Source organism: Nerophis lumbriciformis, linkage group LG37 (genome assembly GCF_033978685.3).
Source record: "Nerophis lumbriciformis linkage group LG37, RoL_Nlum_v2.1, whole genome shotgun sequence".
Lineage (NCBI taxonomy): Eukaryota > Metazoa > Chordata > Actinopteri > Syngnathiformes > Syngnathidae > Nerophis > Nerophis lumbriciformis.
In genome coordinates, this window is record NC_084584.2 from 4007610 (window position 1) to 4025619 (window position 18010).

The 18010-nt window shown below is 36.5% G+C and overlaps 1 protein-coding gene across 3 annotated transcripts in view; it reads right to left on the reverse strand.

Moving 5' to 3' along the window:
• The window catches only part of ubl3a (ubiquitin-like 3a), an 84988-nt gene that overhangs the window by 32455 nt on the left and 34523 nt on the right, over window positions 1–18010 (reverse strand). The gene's annotated exons all lie outside the window — the stretch shown is intronic.

Sequence of the window (18010 nt, forward strand, 5' to 3'; positions counted from 1 at the left end):
TTACCTTCTTTTAAGTTTTATTGACATTATTTTATGTACCTTTGCCTTTTCTTTAATACTTCCCCCTTCTATTTACCTTCTTTTAAGTTTATTGACATTATTTTATGTATCTTTGCCTTTTCTTTAATACTTCCCCCTTTTATTTACCTTCTTTTAAGTTTATTTACATTATTTTATGTATCTTTGTCTTTTCTTTAATACTTCCCCCTTCTATTTACCTTCTTTTAAATTTATTGACATTATTTTATGTATCATCTTTGCCTTTTCTTTAATACTTCCTCCTTCTATTTACCTTCTTTTAAGTTTATTGACATTATTTTATGTATCATCTTTGCCTTTTCTTTAATACTTCCCCCTTCTATTTACCTTCTTTTAAGTTTATTTCCATTATTTTATGTATATTTGCCTTTTCTTTAATACTTCCCCCTACTATTTACCTTCTTTTAAGTTTATTTACATTATTGTATGTATCATCTTTGTCTTTTCTTTAATACTTCCCCCTTCTATTTACCTTCTTTTAAGTTTATTGACATTATTTTATGTATCTTTGCCTTTTCTTTAATACTTCCCCCTTCTATTTACCTTCTTTTAAGTTTATTGACATTATTTTATGTATCATCTTTGCCTTTTCTTTAATACTTCCCCCTTCTATTTACCTTCTTTTAATTTTATTTACATTATTTTATGTATCTTTGCCTTTTCTTTAATATTTCCCCCTTCTATTTACCTTCTTATACGTTTATTGACATTATTTTATGTATCATCGTTGCCTTTTCTTTAATACTTCCCCCTTCTATTTACCTTTTTTTAAATTTATATACATTATTTTATGTATCTTTGCTTTTTCTTTAATATTTCCCCCTTCTATTTACCTTCTTTTACGTTTATTGACATTATTTTATGTATCATCTTTGCCTTTTCTTTAATACTTCCCCCTTCTATTTACCTTTTTTTTAATTTATATACATTATTTTATGTATCTTTGCTTTTTCTTTAATATTTCCCCCTTCTATTTACCTTCTTTTACGTTTATTGACATTATTTTATGTATCATCTTTGCCTTTTCTTTAATACTTCCCCCTTCTATTTACCTTTTTTTTAATTTATATACATTATTTTATGTATCTTTGCTTTTTCTTTAATACTTCCCCCCTCTATTTACCTTTTTTTTTTTTTTTTTTTTTTTACTATCCTTTACATTCTATTCAACTAGTTTTTACCTTTTATGTGTTCTGGATTTTATATAAAATGATAAGTGAAAGCTTTTTTCCAACAAATGAGTCGTTTTAAGTGATGAATCATTGCAGTTCTAATGATGATTATTATTATTACATTTGATCTCACTGCAAGATGCTCCTCATTTCCAATAAAAACCCACAATAACAAACATTTTGTTCCATGAAGTGACAACATGATGCTAGTGGAGTGGAAATACAGCAAGCGTGTGTGAACATCCCAAAGGTTGCAGCTCAAAGGGCCTCAGGAAGTCTGCAGCTCTTATGTAACCTTGTGTGTGTGTGTGTGTGTGTGTGTGTGTGTGTGTGTGTGTGTGTGTGTGTGTGTGTGTGTGTGTGTGTGTGTGTGTGTGTGTGTGTGTGTGTGTGTGTGTGTGTGTGTGTGTGTGTAGCAGTCCTTCATATGTCATCTATTGCTGCGTGTTGGATGTTGTCAACAAGGTGACAAAAGAGTGGAGGAGGTGGAGTCCATTCTGTGCTAACTCACTGGTCATGTGACTATGTTTTAGGTGGTGTTCCTTACTGGTTACGTCATGATGTCATGTTTTCGGTGGTGTTCCTTACTGTGTTGGTGCAGGAAGTGAACAAAGTCCAAAACATAAAACCGCTTATCTTTTGCTGGAAAGGATTTTTCAACAGATTTGAACAGTTCCAAAGTCAAAATGTTCCTTGTTGTGGTTTGCCAACTCTTCATTTTGCAGTCTTTAGATCAGTAACCTGGGTTCCATGGAACCCTAGGGGTTCGGTGAGTCGGGCTCAGGGGTTCGGCGGAGGGCGAGACACACCCGACTCATCGTGTAAATAAAAACTTCTCCCTATCGGCGTATTACGGATACGACAACAGCAGAAGTCAGACTGATTTGCAGGTGTGTCATTTGTTGGTTTTGTTCTTGGAACAAGGTGATGTTCATGCACCAGTAAAAAAAAAAAAAAACATGCAACTTTGTCTTGAATTAAAAAAATAAATAAAAAAACATTTTGTTTTTCACTAAAGAAGGGTTCGGTGAATGCGCATATAAAATTGTCGGGGTTCGGTACTTCCAACAAGGTTAAGAACCACTGTACTAGAGTCTGTGAACATTGCTCCAAAGTCAGGATTTTTTGTTGATATAATGTAAAAGTAAAAGTAAACATTGATAAAACAAGACGGCAGCTAAAGAAGGACTTCCCTGTTCATCCCCGATGAGTTTGCCAAGTAAAATTCAGATTATTATTGCCAACAAAATGTTTGTTATTGTGTGTTTTTATTGGAAATGAGGAGCATCTTGCAGTGAGATCAAATATAATAATAATTAAAGCTGCAAGCAGCGTTTGTCGGGCCCGCGTATTTGGCAGGTGCTAGTCCTAAGTGTCCCAATACTTTTGTCTACTTTTAGTCTGAAGTGTCCCAAGACTTTTGTCTAGTGTACCTACCTTGTCTGCATTGTGTGGGCACGTTGGTGCTTCCTGCTTTTAAGCAGCCATCTTAAAAAAACAGCACCGCAGCGGGTCTTTGAAGGGTCATAAAATCCAAACCGGAGCAGGTATCACAACTCTTTCGCCAACTTTTAATCAGAAGGGTTCAATCTCTCTCCTGTGTTAGTTTGAAGCCGAAACAACAAACGCGCTCAGAGGAGATAATGTTTGAAGAAAGGTGACCGGTTTTTACAAAAATGTAGTGTTGAAGGGGGAATAGCAAACTTCCTGTATATTTTTGCTGGGGGTTGTCAATTTATGAAAAGTAGGTCTAAGTGAGACCTACATAGAGGTTTTTGTTTCATGTCTCTCCGACCTTCCCAGTGGGAGTTACAGGCAGTTTTGTCAGATTTTTCATCCGAGGAGCAGTTTTTTGTGCGTTTTATTAAAAAATTGCTGTAGAGCACAATTTTTAGATTTGGGGTTAGGTATTTTCATTAGATCACAGTTTTAGCCAGTCCTGATGTGTGTGTTCAGTTCGGTGAGTTTTGAAGCATGTTAAGGGGGTCAAATTACAGCTCAAAGAGGCAAAAGTGACTGTTTTTATTACTATTTTGTCTTGAAGGGGGAATTGCCAACTTCCTGTTGATTTTAGCCCGAGAATGTACCATTATGAAAGTTAGGTCTGAGTCAGACCTACATAGAGGATTTTGTTTCATGTTTTTCCGACCTTCCTAGTGGGAGTTACAGGCAGTCTAGTTTTTTTTTTTCCTAGGGGGCGCTAGAGCGCAATTTTGAGTTTTGGGGTTTGGTGTTTTGATAAAACGTTCTGGCGTTTATTACTGATGTGTGTGTAAAATTTGGTGAGTTTTGAAGCATGCTAAGGGGGTCAAATTATAGCGCAAAGAAGCGGAAGAATAATAATTAAAGCTGCAAGCAGCGTTGGTCGGGCCCGCGTATTTGGCAGGTGCTAGTCCTAAGTGTCCCAATACTTTTGTCTACTTTTAGTCTGAAGTGTCCCAAGACTTTTGTCTAGTGTACCTACCTTGTCTGCATTGTGTGGGCACGTTGGTGCTTCCTGCTTTTGAGCAGCCATCTTAAAAAAACAGCACCGCAGGAGCATCAGTGCAGCGGGTCTTTGAAGGGTCATAAAATCAAAACCGGAGCAGGTATCACAACTCTTTCACCAACTTTTAATCAGAAAGGTTCAATCTCTCTCCTGTGTTAGTTTGAAGCCGAAATAACAAACGCGCTCAGGGGAGATAATGTTTGAAGAAAGGGGACGGGTTTTTACAAAAATGTTGTATTGAAGGGGGAATAGTAAACTTCCTGTGGATTTTTGCTGGGGGTTGTCAATTTATGAAATGTAGGTCTAAGTGAGACCTACATAGAGGTTTTTGTTTCATGTCTCTTTGACTTTCCCAGTGGGAGTTACAGGCAGTTTTGTAATTTTTTTCTTCCGAGGAGCAGTTTTTTCTCTGTTTTATTCAAAAAATTCTGTAGAGCGCAATTCTTGAATTTGGGGTTCGGTTTTTTATTAGATCACAGGTTTTGCCAGTCCTGATGTGTGTGTTCAGTTTGGTGAGTTTTGAAGCATGTTAAGGGGGTCAAATTACAGCTGAAAGAGGCAAAAGTGACTGATTTTACTAAAATTTAGTGTTGAAGGGGGAATAGCAAACTTCCTGTAGATTTTTGGCCGAGAAAATAAATTAATAAAATTTAAGTCTAAGTAAGACCTACATAGAGGTTTTAGTTTCATGTCTCTACGACATTCGTACGGGGAGTTAGAACAAGTTTACTTGGTAGGGGGCGCTAGAGCGCAATTTTGAGTTTTGGGGTTTGGTATTTTGACCAAAGAGTTTTGTTCGAGTTTTTTTATGTGTGCGTCAAATTTGGTGAGTTTTGAAGCATGTTAAGGGGGTGAAAGTAGTGCGCAAAGCTGCGGAACAATAAGAAAGAATAATAATAATAAAACCTTAGAATAACAATAGGTCCTTATGTCCCATTGCATAAGGACTCCCTGTGGGAGTCCTTATGCAATGGGCCATTGCGGGCCCTAATAATAAAGAATAAAACCTTACAAATACAATAGGTCCTTATGTCCCATTGCAAAAGGACTCCCTGTGGGAGTCCTTTTGCAATGGGACATTGCGGGCCCTAATAATAATAATCATCATTAGAACTGCAATAATAATAATAATAATAATAATAATCATCATCATCATCATCATTAGAACTGCAATAATAATAATAATAGTAATCAAATTATTATTATTATTATATCAATTATATTAATAGAGTAAATAAGAATGGAGGCGGAGTTGCTGTATATGTGATGAAGGACTTCCATTACAAGGTGGTAAAAAACATGTCACTGGCTATTGACAATGTTTTAGAGTGTATAACCATTGAGATATGTCATGAAAGAAGTAGAAATGTATTGATCAGTTGTATATATAGGGCACCCAACTCAAGTATTGAAGGATTTGAAGATTGGATTAAGGGGACTTTCAATGGAATCAGTCAAAAAGTACTTTTTGTATGTGGAGACTTCAACATTGATCTCTTGAACCCCAACAAGCAAAAGTCCATGAATGATTTCACAGATACAATGTATAGTATGAGTTTGTATCCCCAAATCACAAGGCCAACCAGAATTGCAAGTCACAGTGCTACACTTATTGACAATATCTTCACTAATGTCTTTGAAAATAACACAACAAGTGGACTGTTTGTTAACAACCGACATCAGCGACCATCTGCCAGTCTTTACTATTTATGATGGGAACTACAGGAAGAAGAACATTGACAAAAAGACATTTCAAAGACTATGCACAGAGGAAGGAATGATTTCCTTCAGGAAGGATCTGAGGAAGCAAATTTGGGACAACGTATATAATGAAGATGATGTAGATGATGCATATGGGTTGTACTTGTATAGCGCTTTTCTACCTTCAAGGTACTCAAAGCGCTTTGACACTACTTCCACATTTACCCATTCACACACACATTGATGGAGGGAGCTGCCATGCAAGGCGCTAACCAGCAGCCATCAGGAGCAAGGGTGAAGTGTCTTGCTCAGGACACAACGGACATGACGAGGTTGGTACTAGGTGGGGATTGAACCAGGGACCCTCAGGTCGCGCACGGCCATTCTTCCACTGCGCCTTTGATTCCCTTATAGGTACAAGATTTTATTTTTAAAAAACACAGAAGTGATGTTTTGACGCGATATTGAATGTTTAAACATTTTATCAGTACCGTATTTTCCGCACTATTAGCCGCACCTAAAAACCACAAATTTACTCAAAAGCTGACAGTGCGGCTTATAACCCGGTGCGCTTTATATATGGATTAATATTAAGATTCATTTTCATAAAGTTTCGGTCTCGCAACTACGGTAAACAGCCGCCATCTTTTTTCCCCGTAGAAGAGGAAGTGCTTCTTCTTCTACGCAAGCAACCGCCAAGGTAAGCACCCGCCCCCATAGAACAGGAAGCGCTTCTTCCTCTACTGTAAGCAACCACCCGCCCGCGTAGAAGAAGAAGAAGAAGCGCGCGGATATTACGTTTCATTTCCTTTGTGTGTTTACATCTGTAAAGACCACAAAATGGCTCCTACTAAGCGACAGGTTTCCGGTTCATGAAAAGACGCAATCTCTCCATCCGCACACGGACTACTATTTCACAGCAACTGCCTAAAGACTTTCAAGAAAAGCTGGCTACTTTCCGTGCATATTGTAAAAACAAGATAGCTGAAAAAAAGATCCGGCCAGAGCACATTATCAACATGGACGAGGTTCCACTGACTTTTGATATTCCTGTGAACCGCACTGTGGATACAACGGGAGCACGTACGGTGAATATTCGCACCACAATATGGGAATTTTGTTAACACCTTTCGTACACTCTATGATAAACATTGCCCATGGAAAGAACGTAGTAAGAAGCAAAAGAAAAACAACCAACCATGGATGACAAAAGGACTGAAAAATGCTCGTCACAAAAAAAACACATTGTATCGAATATTTATAACACAGAGATCTATAGAGGCAGAAAATAAGTATAAGAAATATAAAAACAAACTAATTGGTGTACTACGAACATGTAAGAAGGAATACTACAGTCAATTATTAAACAAGAACAAAAACAACATGAGAGCAACATGGGGCATCCTAAATAGCATCATTAAAAATGGTGCTAAGAAAGATTACCCCCAGTACTTTCTAGATGGAAATACAAAAAATGACAATATGAACCAAATAGCTGAACGTTTCAATGATTATTTTGTTAATATCGGAAAAAATCTGGATCAAAGAATTCCAAATGCAGATGATGGGTCAGTTGAGGCCTTGAGTGAGCTCATAGACAGTAATCCCAATTCCATGTTTCTTAAAAGTGTAACAAAAGAAGAAATAATCAAAATTGTAAAAAATTGTAAATCCAAGACCTCAACCGACTGTCATGGAATAGATATGGTAACGATAAAAAAGGTTATACAAGACATTTCAGAACCTCTGACATATATCATTTTTAACCGGTAAATTCCCTGATATAATGAAAATTGCAAAAGTCGTACCAATTTATAAGAATGGAGACGTACACCAGTTTACTAACTACAGACCAGTTTCATTACTTCCACAATTCTCCAAAATCTTGGAAAAATTATTCAATAGTCGATTACCGTATTTTCCGCACCATTAGCCGCACCTAAAAACCACAAATTTACTCAAAAGCTGACAGTGCGGCTTTTAACCCGGTGCGCTTTATATATGGATAAATATTAAGATTCATTTTCATAAAGTTTCGATCTCGCAACTTAGGTAAACAGCCGCCATCTTTTTTCCCGGTAGAACAGGAAGCGCTTCTTCTTCTACGCAAGCAACCGCCAAGGTAAGCACCCGCCCCCATAGAACAGGAAGCGCTTCTTCTTCTACTGTAAGCAACCACCCGCCCCCGGAAGAAAAAGAAGCGCGCGGATTTTCGTTTCATTTCCTTTGTGTGTTTACATCTGTAAAGACCAGACTACAAAATGGCTCCTACTAAGCGACACGCGTATAACGCAGAATTTAAACTTAAGGCAATAAGTCATGCCGAAGAACACGGAAATAGAGCAGCAGCAAGAGAATATAACATAAATGAATCAATGGTGCGTAGGTGGAGGAAGCAAGAAGATGACTTGCGCCAGGTAAAGAAGACAAAACAGAGTTTCCGAGGGAACAAAGCAAGATGGCAACTGTTGGAGGACGAACTCGAACAGTGGGTTGTTGAGCAGAGAGCAGCAAGCAGAAGTGTCAGCACCATCACTATTCCAATGAAGGCAACAACGCTAGCAAGCGAACTTCACCTGGATGATTTTAAAGGTGGTGCTTCTTGGTGTTTCCGGTTCATGAAAAGACGCAATCTCTCCATCCGCACACGGACTACTATTTCACAGCAACTGCCTAACGACTTTCAAGAAAAGCTGGCTACTTTCCGTGCATATTGTAAAAACAAGATAGCTGAAAAAAAGATCCGGCCAGAGCACATTATCAACATGGACGAGGTTCCACTGACTTTTGATATTCCTGTGAACCGCACTGTTGATACAACGGGAGCACGTACGGTGAATATTCGCACCACAGGGAATGAGAAGTCGTCCTTCACTGTGGTTCTAGCTTGCCATGCTAATGGCCAGAAACTTCCTCCCATGGTGATATTCAAAAGGAAGACCTTGCCAAAAGAGACCTTTCCAGCCGGCGTCATCATAAAAGCTAACTCGAAGGGATGGATGGATGAAGAAAAGATGAGCGAGTGGTTAAGGGAAGTTTACGCGAAGAGGCCGGGTGGCTTTTTTCACACAGCTCCGTCCATGTTGATATACGACTCCATGCGCGCCCACATCACAGATGGTGTCAAAAAACAAGTGAAGCACACAAATACAACACTCGCCGTCATTCCGGGTGGATTAACCAAAGAACTCCAACCGCTGGATATTGGTGTCAACAGGGCATTCAAATCACGACTGCGAACGGCGTGGGAACAATGGATGACCGAAGGCGAACACACCTTCACTAAGACAGGGAGACAGCGCCGGACGACATACGCCAACATTTGCCAGTGGATCGTAAATGCCTGGGCAGATATTTCGGTCACAACTGTGGTCCGAGCTTTCCGGAAGGCAGGATTCACAGAACTACTGGACAACAACAGCGACACTGACTCCGATGACTTCGACGAGACGGAACCGGCCATTTTGGATCCCACGCTTGCGCAACTTTTCAATTCGGACACCAAAGACGAAGAATTCGAAGGATTTACGAATGAAGAATAACTTCAGAAAGTGAGCGCTATGTTTATTTTGTGTGTTGTGACATTAACGTTCGAGCAACATTATGTTGCTATTGCTCTACACCATTTTGAATTTTACTATGTTTGTGATTGCACATTTGCGTACATTTTGGGACAGAGTTGTTAGAACGCTGGTTTTTAATATATTATTAAAGTTTGACTGACCTATCTGACTGTTTTTTTGACATTCCCTTTAGCGCAGCGTAGGCGCGGCTTATAGTCCGGGGCGGCTTATTGGTGGACAAAGTTATGAAATATGCCATTCATTGAAGGTGCGGCTAATAATCCGGTGCGCCTTATAGTGCGGAAAATACGGTAGATTTATTTATTAACAAAAGTGGGACGCTTGTGGAGAACCAATATGGATTCCGAGCAAATATCTCAACATCAATAGCACTAACCAAAATAACAGAGGAAATTACCAATGCAATAGATGGTAAAGAATGTGCGGCCGCAGTATTCATGGACTTAACAAAAGCATTTGACACAATTAATCATGATATTTTAATACGAAAATTAGAACGATATGGCATCAGAGGTTTGGTATTGAATTGGGTAAGAAGTTATTTAACCAACAGGAAGCAATATGTAAAGATGGGTGAAAATATGTCAACACGGCTAGATATATCCTGTGGTGTACCCCAGGGGTCAATACTGGGACCAAGATTGTTCAATCTTTATATAAACGACATTTGTAAGGTTACGAAGGACTTAAAGTTGGTTTTATTTGCGGACGACACAACTGCTTTCTGTTCAGGAGAGAGCACACAGAAGATAATACAAATAATAACAAATTAAAAAGATGGTTTGACAAAAACAGACTATCTTTGAATCTCAGTCAAACTAAAATAATGCTATTTGGTAATAGTAGAAAAGAGCATCATACACAAATACAAATAGACGAAGTAGACATAGAAAGGGTAAAAGAAACTAGATTTTTGGGAGTATTAATAGATGATCAAATGAACTGGAAATCTCATATACAAAACATACAACATAAGGTGGCAAAAAAACATTTCAATAATGAATAAAGCAAAATATGTCCTGGGCCAAAAATCACTGCATATTCTCTACTGCTCGCTAGTGTTACCATATCTGAGTTATTGTGCAGAAATATGGGGAAATAACTACAAATGTGCGCTACATTCGCTAACCGTGTTACAAAAAAGATCAGTTAGAATTAAAGCTGCAAGCAGCATTGGTCGGGCCCGCGTATTTGGCAGGTGCTAGTCCTAAGTGTCCCAATACTTTTGTCAAGTTTTAGTCCCAAGTGTCCCAACACTTTTGTCCAGTGTACGTGTCCCAATACTTTTGTCCAGTGGTAGTCCTAAGTTTCCCAATACTGTTGTCTACTTTTAGTCGTAAGTGTCCCAATACTTTTGTCAAGTTGTAGTCCCAAGTGTCCCAATACTTTTGTCCAGTTTTCGGCTTAAGTGTCCCAATACTTTTGAAAAGTGATAGTCATAAGTGTCACAAGACTTTTGTCTAGTGTACCTACCTAGTCTGCATTGTGTGGGCACGCTGGTGCATCCTGCTTTTAAGCAGCCATCTTAAAAAAACAGCAGCGCAGCAGCATCAGCGCAGCGGTTCTTTGAAGGGTCATAAAATCAAAACCGGAGCAGGTATCAAAACTCTTTCGCCAACTTTTAATCAGAAGGGTTCAATCTCTCTCCTGTGTTAGTTTGAAGCTGAAACAACAAACGCGCTCAGAGGAGATAATGTTTGAAGAAAGGTGACCGGTTTTTACAAAAATGTTGTTTTGAAGGGGGAATAGCAAACTTCCTGTTGATTTTTGCTGGGGGTTGTCAATTTATGAAATGCAGTTCTAAGTGAGACCTACATAGAGGTTTTTGTTTCATGTCTCTCCGACCTTCCCAGTGGGAGTTACAGGCAGTTTTGTCATTTTTTTTCTTCCGAGGAGTAGTTTTTTCTGCGTTTTATTCAAAAATTGCGGTAGAGCGCAATTTTGAGATTTGGGGTTAGGTTTTTTTATTAGATCGCAATTTTTGCCAGTCCTGATGTGTGCGTTCAGTTTGGTGAGTTTTGAAGCATGTTAAGGGGGTCAAATTACAGCTCAAAGAGGCAAAAGTGACTGTTTTTAGTACTTTTTTGTCTTGAAGGGGGAATTGCCAACTTCCTGTTAATTTTAGCACAAGAATGTACTATTATAAAATCTAGGTCTGAGTCAGACCTACATAGAGGTTTTTGTTTCATGTCTCTCCGACCTTCCTAGTGGGAGTTACAGGCAGTCTAGTTGGTTTTTTTCCTAGGGGGCGCTAGAGCGCAATTTTGAGTTTTGTGGTTCGGTTTTTTTTTTTTAAAGGCAATTTTCGCAGGTCCTGATGTGTGGGTCAAATATGGTGAGTTTTGAAGCATGTTAAGTGGGTCAAATTACAGTTTAATGTGGCGGCGGAAGAATAAAGAATAATAAAACCTTAGAAATTCAATAGGTCCTTATGGCCCATTGCATTTGGGAGTCCTTATGCAATGGGCCATGCGGGCCCTAATAATACATAATGTTGGATATAGAGAACACAGAAATATTAAAGTTTGGTGATTTGGTAAAATTGCAAACAGCTAAAATGATGTACAAAGCAAACTATAACCTGCTACCAAAGAATGTACAACAATTCTTCTCAACTAAAGAGGAGAAATATAACCTTAGAGGAAAAAATAATTTAAAACATTTATATGCACGTACAACATTTAGAACTTTTAGCATGTCAGTATGTGGAATTAAATGATGGAATGGATTAAGTAAAGAAGTTAAAAATTGTACTGATATGATCCAGTTTAAGAGGTTGTTCAAAATAATAGTGCTTACAGAGTACAAAAAAGAAGAATTATGAGAAATACTTTCAACCTTATTGAAAATAAGATATTCTTCATCTCAGTATGTTAATAATGACTGAATTAATTAATTAATTACATATTACAAAACTGTTGTGTATACTAATTCATAGATGTTATTTTATTATATAAAAAGGTCAGCAAAAATGATTCTATATATTTGTAAACGCTTGAAGTGGGAAAGGGGTAGGATTAAATAAGCTTTGCTTCTTCCTACTCCTTTTCGGGTATGATGTAAAATGAAATGATATGAAATTGTGTGATGTATTATGATGTAAGTGTGTTCATGTTCCAAATAAACTAAAGAAAGGAAAAAAGAAAGAAATCATAATCATCATTAGAACTGCAATGATTCATCACTTAAAACGACTCATTTGTTGGAAAAAGCTTTGACTTATCATTTTATATCAAATCCAGAACACATAAAAGGTAAAAACTAGTTTAATAGAAGGTAAAGGATAGTAAAAAAAAAAAAAAAAAAAAAAGGAAATAGAAGGGGGAAGTATTAAAGAAAAGGCAAATATACATAAAATAATGTCAATAAACTTAAAAGAAGGTAAATAGAAGGGAGAAATATTAAAGAAAAGGCAAAGATATTTTATGTAAATAAACTTAAAAGAAGGTAAATAGAAGGGAGAAGTATTAAAGAAAAGGCAAAGATACATAAAATAATGTCAATAAACTTAAGAAGGTAAATAGACGGGGGAAGTATTAAAGAAAAGGCAAAGATACATAAAATAATGTCAATAAACTTAAAAGAAGGTAAATAGAAGGGGGAAGTATTAAAGAAAAGGCAAAGATACATAAAATAATGTCAATAAACTTAAGAAGGTAAATAGAAGGGGGAAGTATTAAAGAAAAGGCAAAGATACATAAAATAATGTCAATAAACTTAAAAGAAGGTAAATAGAAGGGGGAAGTATTAAAGAAAAGGCAAAGATACATAAAATAATGTAAATAAAATTAAAAGAAGGTAAATAGAAGGGGGAAGTATTAAAGAAAAGGCAAAGATACATAAAATAATGTCAATAAACTTAAGAAGGTAAATAGAAGGGGGAAGTATTAAAGAAAAGGCAAAGATACATAAAATAATGTCAATAAACTTAAAAGAAGGTAAATAGAAGGGGGAAGTATTAAAGAAAAGGCAAAGATACATAAAATAATGTCAATAAAATTAAAAGAAGGTAAATAGAAGGGGGAAGTATTAAAGAAAAGGCAAAGATACATAAAATAATGTCAATAAACTTAAAAGAAGGTAAATAGAAGGGGGAAGTATTAAAGAAAAGGCAAAGATACATAAAATAATGTAAATAAAATTAAAAGAAGGTAAATAGAAGGGGGAAGTATTAAAGAAAAGGCAAAGATACATAAAATAATGTCAATAAAATTAAAAGAAGGTAAATGCCAAACTTTTAAAGTCTTCTTATAAAATTGTGACTTTTGTCGAGTAAAATGACGACTCTTTTCATAAAATTGGCAAAACGTTAAGCTTTTCTTGTAAAAATGCGACTGTTATTCAGTAAAATTCCAACTTTTATCATTATATTGGACAAATGTTCAGTTTTTCTTGTAAAATTTTGCCGTGCGTTGAGTAAAATTACGACTTTTATCATATAAATAGAGGTCGGCATTTTTCGGAGGTCTCAAGAATGTAAAAAAATGAAAGAATGTGTGTGAATTTTACACCTTTTTCAGCTAATTTTGCAGTCGTTCACCTTAGAGTCAAGCCTTGTACTTGACACATGCTAACTGTTAGCATGCTAACATTGGCATGCTAACTTTTTAAACTAATTTTACACCTTTTTCAGCTAATTTTGCAGTATTTCACCTTAGAGTCAAGCCTCGTACATGACACATGCTAGCCCTTAGCATATTAACGTTAACATGCTCGCATGCTAAACCTTTTTCAGCTAATTTTGCAGTATTTCGCCTTAGAGTCAAGCCTCGTACATGACACATGCTAACCCTTAGCATATTAACGTTAACATGCTCGCATGCTAAACCTTTTTCAGCTAATTTTGCAATTTTGCTACCGTGCTAAAATGCTAACTAACTAACATGTGTCAAGTACCAAAATATATCAGTTGAGGTGTGTTTCTGAAAAGTAACTTAGTACTCAAATATGACAAAATTAGCTAAAAAAAAAACACAACATTATATCAATGTTAGCATGCTAACAGGTCGTCAAGTAACAAAATATTTGATGCTGAGGTGTTTACCTGCAAAATTTGGAAGAAAAAAAAGCTAGCGTGCTAATATTAGAAGGCTAACGATTGTGCCACGGGCCGTTAAAATATTAGCTACAGGCTGCAAATGGCCCCCGGGCCGCAATTTATAAATTAGCTAAAAAAATCCAGCATGCTAATGCTACCGTGCTAAAATGCTAACCAACTAACATGTGTCAAGTACCAAAATATATCAGTTGAGGTGTGTTTCTGAAAAGTAACTTAGTACTCAAATATGACAAAATTAGCTAAAAAAAAAAAAAACACGATTATATCAATGTTAGCATGCTAACAGGTATCATTTGTCAAGTAACAAAATATTTGATGCTGAGGTGTCTACCTGCAAAATTTGAAAAAAAAGCTAGCATGCTAATATTAGAAGGCTAACGATTGTGCCACGGGCCGTTAAAACATTAGCTACTGGCCACAAATGGCCGCACTTTATAAATGAGCTAAAAAATCTAGCATGCTAATGCTACCGTGCTAAAATGCTAACTAACTAATGTGTCAAGTACCAAAATATATCAGTTGAGGTGTGTTTCTGAAAAGTAACTTAGTACTCAAATATGACAAAATTAGCTAAAAAAAAAACAACACGATTATATCAATGTTAGCATGCTAACAGGTATAATTTGTCAAGTAACAAAATATTTGATGCTGAGGTGTTTACCTGCAAAATTTGAAAAAAAGCTAGCGTGCTAATATTAAAAGGCTCACGATTGTGCCATGTGCCGTTAAAATATTAGCTACAGACTGCAAATGGCCCCCGGGCCGCAATTTATAAATTAGCTAAAAAAATATATTTCACCTTAGAGTCAAGCCTCGTACATGACACATGCTAACCCTTAGCATATTAACGTTAACATGCTCGCATGCTAAACCTTTTTCAGCTTATTTTGCAGCCGTTCTCTTTTAGCGTCAAGCTTTGTACATGACACATGCTAACTGTTAGCATGCTAAAAATAACTTGCTAACCTCTTTCACCAATTTTGCTGTCGTATACCTCAGTCATACAACTTGGTACTTGGCACATGTTAACTGCTAGCAAGCATGATATATTATTTTTTAGCCAATTTTAGCACTTTAAAATGTGTTGTTCAAATGTAAAGTCCGATACAAATAAAATATATTATTATTAATTTTTCCCGCCATACACCTCAGTAATGGAATTTGGTGCTTGCCTGATGCTAACAGTTTTTCATACCTGCTATGGTTCTTGGACTCAATTCACTCGATCAAACTTTTTCTGACATTCTGCACGAATGTTATGACTTGTTTATAATCCAGCAGGTGGCGCAGTTATGAAGCACGAGCGCCGTATGGTAAATACAGATAGTGAGTGTGCCACACACTCACGAAACATGATAACCTTGATGAAACAATGGCTTTGTTTGACCCCGGAACAGACTATTTCTGACACACAACCTCAGCACGTTGAAGACCATGTCACGTGGAGAGATTCCCCGCATGTTGCATCAGCTGCCGTGACACACACACACACACACACACACACACACACACACACACACACACACACACACACACAGCAGACAACAACAACCTATGCGTGTGCACCTACAGCGTGCTACTTCAATACACATATACACAATATCATACTTGCCAACCTTGAGACCTCCGATTTCGGGAGGTGGGGGGTGGGGGGTGCGTGGTCGGGGGGGCGGGGGCGTGGTTGACTTTCAGTGAATTCTAGCTGTATATATATATATATATATATATATATATATATATATATATAAAAAATATGTAGATATATAAATAAAAGAAATACTTGAATTTCAGTGTTCATTTATTTACACATATACACACACATAACGCTCATCTACTCATTGTTGAGTTAAGGGTCGAATTGTCCATCCTTGTTCTATTCTCTGTCACTATTTTTCCAACCATGCTGAACACCCTTTCGCAGGTACCCAGAAAGGTTTCGAGTACCACCAAAAAAAACGGAATCTCTGAAGACAGTATAAAAATCTGTGTTAAAGGTGTACAAATACTGTTTGTATAATAAGCATGTTCTTTTTTTTACAAATGAGGGTTAAGAGTTCAGTACTAAAAAAAAAAAAAAAAAGAATGTGGCTTAAGTACAGTTTTTTAATTGAGCTGCTGCATTTTTTTGGTTGGGTTGTTTATTTATTTTGAGTAACTTCTATACATTTCTAAAAGGGGAATAATGTAATAGAGTTATCTATGTTTGTCTGTTGCCATCTCCTGGTGAATGTTGGCTATAGCGTACTGGGGTTACTTTTTGGTTGGCCAACGATTTACGTGGTGTTGCGCACCTGACGTCACTCGGGTCCGCATGGAGCTGGAGGGGGCGTGGCTTCCAGCTCCGCCTGAATTTCGGGAGATTTTCGGGAGAGGCGCTGAATTTCGGGAGTCTCCCGGAAAATCCGGGAGGGTTGGCAAGTATGACAATATACACATATATATATACACATTTATATATACACATATATATATATATATATATATATATATATATATATATATATATATATATATATATATATATATATATATATATGTATTAGGGCTGCAACTAACAACTAATTTGATAATCGATTAATCTGTCGATTATTACTTCGATTAATCGATTAATAATCGGATAAAAGAGACAAACTACATTTCTATCCTTTCCAGTATTTTATTGGGGGGAAAAAACATACTGGCACCATACTTATTTTGATTATTGTTTCTCGGCTGTTTGTACATGTTGCAGTTTATAAATAAAGGTTTATAAAAAAAAATAAAAAATGCCTCTGCGCATGCGCATAGCATAGATCCAACGAATCGATGACTAAATTAATAGCCAACTATTTTTATAATCGATTTTAATCGATGTAATCGATTAGTTGTTGCAGCCCTAATATATATATATATATATATATATATATATATATATATATATATGCATATACACATATACATATATATATACATATAAAATTACATATACATATATACACACATTAGGGCTGCAACTAACAACTAATTTGGTACTCGATTAATCTGTCGATTATTACTTCGATTAATCGATTAATAATCGGATAAAAGAGACAAACTACATTTCTATCCTTTCCAGTATTTTATTGGGGGAAAAACAGCATACTGGCACCATACTTATTTTGATTATTGTTTCTCAGCTGTTTGTACATCTTGAAGTTTATAAATAAAGGTTTATAAAAAAAAATTTAAAAAATTTAAAAATGCCTCTGCGTATGCGCATAGCATAGATCCAACGAATCGATGACTAAATTAATAGCCAACTATTTTTATAATCGATTTTAATCGATGTAATCGATTAGTTGTTGCAGCCCTAATATATATATATATATATATACACATTTACATATATACACATTTATGTACATATATATTTAAAATGCTATATGGCTAACGTTAGCATGCATCCAGTACTAAAATAGGACTGAGGTGTATAACTACAAAATTAGCTAAGAAAATCTATTATGCTAACTCAAACGCGTTTGGTGTTGTCGTAGAAGCGAGCTTATCATTTTCCGCAGTTAGCTTTTATGGCTAATACCGTAGCACGCCGATACAGGTTGCGGAACGTAAATGAAGTATTGTTGATGGTCTTTGAATGCATTTTTAAAGTGATTTAGAAATCTCTTGATGTATTGAGTTATGGATGCATTATGGCCACAGACTCTCCAGACAGCCAGAAGCAGAAGGATTCAGAATGAAGAGTTTCTTCTAAAAAACGGAATCCCAGAGATGAAGTGGTCCAACATTCTTTGGCCCGACTGAGGCAGAACCTGCCAACACTCACTGAGGGATTTTCCACTGACTTTTCCCTCTTTTGGACTTCCCTTTCCACCACAACTGTTCAGACAACCTTCCAATGGTTTTGGACGGACCATGAAGTAACTTAGTACTCAAATATGACAAAATTAACTAAAAAAAACAACAACATTATATCAATGTTAGCATGCTA